Source organism: Pseudorca crassidens, chromosome 9 (assembly GCF_039906515.1).
Source record: "Pseudorca crassidens isolate mPseCra1 chromosome 9, mPseCra1.hap1, whole genome shotgun sequence".
Taxonomy (NCBI): Eukaryota; Metazoa; Chordata; class Mammalia; order Artiodactyla; family Delphinidae; genus Pseudorca; species Pseudorca crassidens.
The window spans coordinates 82,319,142-82,324,511 of NC_090304.1; positions in this window are offsets into that span (position 1 = coordinate 82,319,142).

Below are 5,370 nucleotides of genomic sequence, written 5' to 3' on the forward strand. Positions count from 1 at the left end.
TCCAATGTATGGATATACAATATATGGATATATATTGTATAACAATATACAAATTGTTAAATTGTGTTTAACAATTTACCTTTTGAGGAATATTTTAGTTGTCTTCAGGTTTTGTATCTTACAAGTAAAGCTGCTGTGAACATTCATGTACATATTTTTGTGTATACATAAGTCTTCATTTTTCTGGAATTAATGTCCAAGGTTGCAACTACTGGGTTCTATAGTAAGTGCATGCTTAAGAAAACTGCCAAATATTTTCCAGGCTTGCTGTTCCATTTTTATATTCCCACCAGCTACATATGACAGATTCAGTTTCTCCACATTCTTGGCAGTATTTGTGTTGTCCATTTTTTTTCTTTTAGCCATTCTGTTTGGTGTATAATAATATCTCCTAGTGATCTTTAACTTGCATTTTCCTAACGGTCAGTGATGTTGAATATATTTTTGAGTTTATTTTCCATCTGAATATGCTCTTTGTAGAAACATCTCTTTATTAATTTTGTCCACTTTCTACTTGGATTTTTTGACTTTTTTACTATAGAATTTTTATAGTTCTTTGTTTATTTTTGATACAGGTCCTTTGATAGATACATGGTTTGCAAATATTTTCTTGAAGCCTGTAACCTCTCTTTTTCTTTCCTCTTGAAAATTCTTTTGTAGAGTAAAATTTTGTTTTAATTTTGATTAAGTCCAATTAATCATTTTTTTCTCTTGTGGATTATGGTTTGGGGTTTATGTCTAACAAATCTTCACCAAGATCTACATTCCAAAGATTTTCTCCTAAGTTGTCTAAATGTTTTATTGTTTTCTATTCTACAAAGATTGTTATTCATTTTGAGTGAAGTTTTGTATAAGTAGTGAGATTTGGTAAAGGTTTGTTAGTTAGTTTGTTTATAAAAAAATTTTGCCTTTGCTTATGGATATCCAATATTCCAGCACCAATTTGTTCAAAGGTTATCCTCTCTCCATTGAATTATTTGTGAAGAAAAAATCAGTTGGTTGTACTTGTTTGAGGACTATTTCTGGGTTCACTCGTTTATTCCATTGGTCTATGTATGTGTCTATCCCTCTGCCAATACTTCACATACTTGATCACTATGGTTATATAATGTCTTAAAGTTTCTTAGAGATATCCCTTCCACTTTTTTGTTCTTTTTCAAAGCTGTTTTAGCTGTCCTAGTACTTTTATTTTTCCATATAAATTTTAGAATAATCTTGTCTATATCTACAAAAATTTTTCCCAGAATTTTCATAAGAATAGCATGTATATACATATATTCACATATATGAATTTATATATTATAATTTACATATTAATTATAAATCTGGGGAGAATTATATTTAATATTTGAATTTTCCAATTCATGGGCATGTTATGTCTCTTCATTTATTTAGGTTTTTTTATTTCTTTTATAGTTTACAAGTTAGCACACAAGTCCTTTACATGTTTTGATAGATTTTCAGCTAAGTATTTCATTTTTGTTGAGTTATTATATTTTATATTTCATTTTGATTTCCACATCTTTTTTTTTCACTTGTTTTAATCATATTCCTAATTGCTTATTAAGCATTTTTATAACAGATTCTTTAAAATTCTTGTCAGATCATTCTAATATCTGCATAGTCTCCGTGCTGGCATCTGTTCATTGTCTTTTGTCATTCAAGTGGAAATGTTAATGGTTCATGTTATGATGAGTGATTTTTGATTGAAACATGGACGTTTTGGGTGTTATGTTATGAAACCATAGATCTTATTTAAATCTTGTGTTTTAGCAGGCTTCCTCTGACACCTCCTAGTGAGAGAGGCCACTGTTTTTGCCTGGTGGGAGGTGAAGGTCATGTTTCTCAATAAGTTTCTATTGACACTGGGGATGAGGGAATGCTTCTCCTACTACTGGGTGGAGATGGTAATTTAGGCCACACTGATACTAACCTATTTAGGATGGGGCGGCACCTTGTTACTGCTCCCTACCTACATGGCCTTCACTGACATGGCAGTCAGGTAGTGGCCTTATTACTGTTTATGTGTGGTAAGGGCCCAGTTTTCCACTTGGTTTCCTCAGACACCACCCAGTGGGAAGTGGTAGGCGGCCCCTACTGGTGGAGTCAGGTGGAGTTAAAAGTCAAGGCTTCCCTCACAGTCTCCACTGACATGACCTTGGAATGAAACTCAGCAGGTATGAAACTCCTGGCTCTTCATTCTTTCTTCCTGAACAACATCCTGGGGAGGGAGATGCCTGTAAAACCCTCAAGGGTGAAAATGTAGATTTCCACTTTGCCTTTGCTAGAGAGGATAGGGATGTTCTCTACAGTGTTTGTCTAGAGTAGAGTGACAATTGTCTAAAAGTTTTCTGTTTTGTCAAGCTGCCCCTTTTTCTGCTCCTTTGGTTAGAGAGAGCAAGATTTTCTTGGGTCTTTTTTGGTCTGTGCCTACTGATGTTTCTGGATTACCAGTTTCTCCCATACCCAGTCTGGTATATATAAGGCCTAAAAAGGTATCCTCTTCATAACTACACTTGTGGAAAAATAAGACATTTTTGACTACTTCAGAAAACTTGAAAACGTTAGAGAAAAAATTCTTATCAAAAGCTTAATACTTGTTGAAACACAGGATTTTTAGGGCAGTGAAACTACTCTGAATGATAGTATAATAATGAATACATTCTATTATACATTTGTCAAAATCCATAAAATATACACCACTAAGAGTGGACCTTAATGTAAACTATGGACTCTGGGCAATAATGATGTTTCAGTGTAGATTCATCAATTGTAAAATATGTACCACTCTAGTGAAGGATGTTGGCAATCGGGGAGGCTATGCACAAGTTGGGACAGCGGGTATATGGGAAATCTCTGTGCCTTCCACTCAATTTTGCTGTGAAACTTCCACTCAATTTTGCCCTAAAATATATAGTATATTATTTTTTAAAGGCTTATTATGTAAGCTAACATTCCATTAAAATGTACCTACAAAACCCTTATCTCCTCTCCTACAAGTCCCTAGAGAAGTCCTGAATTTGAGAGATTGAGTTGGTTTAATTTATTTTTAAATAAGATTACACTTTAAGAAAACTAAATCTCCCACAGGCTATAGTAATGAATCATCATCTCATGTCTATAGTTATTGGAAGAGTTACTGTGTCAGCCAAACAGAGCCATCTGGACCAATCTTTACTGTTATATTAAGTAGCTTTTAGAGAATTATTTAGTGAAATCTAGTGTATGATTTTTTTTCCCCTTAATCTCTTTGGAGGAATATTTTCCTGGCAGAGAGGGTCATTTATATTGTCTTTTAAATGACTGAGTTACATTTAGCACTAGAGCAAAAAAAAAAAAAATTGTTAAACTAAATTTGAAAGCTGGAAACCTACACAGAAATGAAAGTTTTATGTATTTTTTAAAAGACTTGATGCCTTCCATTTTTGCAGGTATCACATAAATCTCTTATTAAATGCTTTTTCAATTATGTGAGTAAATTTTATTGAAATTTAACAATTAAAAACCACTATGAAGATTGCATAGTAAAAAACAAAAGAAAAATCCACGTGTTGAGGTCTAGTCATGGAAGCCATTTTGCCTTTAAGAGAAATCTCTGGCCTAACTGTGATCCTGAGATGAAAGGGAAATTTATTTCATTCTGTCTTAATATTAAAAATACATATAACCTAATGAACTATCATAATTATTTTTAGATGCAAGGATTAAATGAGATAATGATCTAACTTCTTAGGGACTGGTTGTTTTGAAATTAACCTCATGATTCCATAAACATATTTTTATTCAAGACAGCTAAAAATTTGAAATAAGAGAAAGTGCTAATTCCTTTCAATGCCTTAAACTTTGTCTTAGCCCTTTCTAAGCTGGAAGTGATCATTTATTGATCTCTCTAGTAAGGCATAAGTAAATTCATTAATTTTTATATATATATATATATATATATCATACATGTCTAAAATATATAAATTTTATCTCAGGGAATTACCACTGAGTTTAAGTAAAATTTTCTGATAAAATCTGGATATCTTGTCAATACTTTTTCTATCTATGTATTTATCTATGTATCTAAAACACACTTTTAAGCTCTTGGCCATAAAATCTACTTAGATGTATAGGTTTACAATAATTTACAAGCACTTATTTTTAAATTTTGCCTCAGACACAGTTCCATCATTTCAACCCTGTGCTGCATCCACATACATCTCAGGATCTTTCTGCTCAGATCAAGCCAATAAAACTCCAAGAAAATGATATAAATACCATATGGCACATTGAATGACAGGGCACTTTTAAGGGCAGGAAAATGACACTTTTGGGGATTTCTTTGACTTCCAGGATTATTCTGATGATCTAGGCAATGAATATCCTGGTCAATTTTAAAAATGCTAAACATTTAAACTCTGCTTATTGCCATTCACATAGTTAGCTTTAGGCCAGTGGGCCACATGACTTGCTTTTATTCTTTGAGAAACTGGAGATTCCCTATTCACCTCTAGAATTGTGCATGTGCAAGGGACCTATTAAGATTAATGATAATGCATTCACTGGGAAATTTCACAAAGTGTGAAAAACACAACTATATAAACAAAATGAAATTATATATTGTTGAAAAGGACCTTATATATTCCCAGAGATGTATTTCTTCTGTACTTATGTAAAAACAAGATGTAGCTCTTTAAAGTGTTAATTAATATTTCAAGTTTAGGCCTATGAAACACCCCAGAAGCAGCTGATTCCTTTTTCTTTTATAAAGTCTATCTTTGTTCAGTTAGTCCTACAAATAATAAGTTACTCACAGTACACATTTATCATATGCTAACTGTCTGCCCAGAATAACCTTCTTAGATCAAAGTGGGCAGAAAAGGTAGGTCAGGAGCACATTCAGAGGAATATTAGCAGAACAATATACATTTTCTTGCAGGTTTTTAACGAGTTAGTTATTAAAGTCACTCAGATCTGCTAGGTTTGTTTTCTTCTAAATGTCTTGAAAGTGTGCTTGTTTTAAAAGTCAAATAAATAATGTTCAGAATAAGAATATGTGATAATAACTGAGCCAAAATGTTCTTTTAAATAAGTTTTTATTCTAGTTCCTGGAAGGATCTGTCTAATCAAAGAGAAGTTCTGTGCTTATGCTTTTCTAACAATTGTACTTTCATTTCTTCAACTGTTATTTTTAGTTACCTTTACATGAAGGGGTAAAGAGAAGTTTTAACAAAATATTATTCTTGTATGAACTATATTTTAATAATAATTAATAGTTATGTGTATACATAAAATGCTTATGTGCTAAGCATTTTACTTAAGGGCTTCATAGACATTACCTCGTTTAACTGTCAGAACAATCCTGTACTATTTTGAGTTTTCATATCT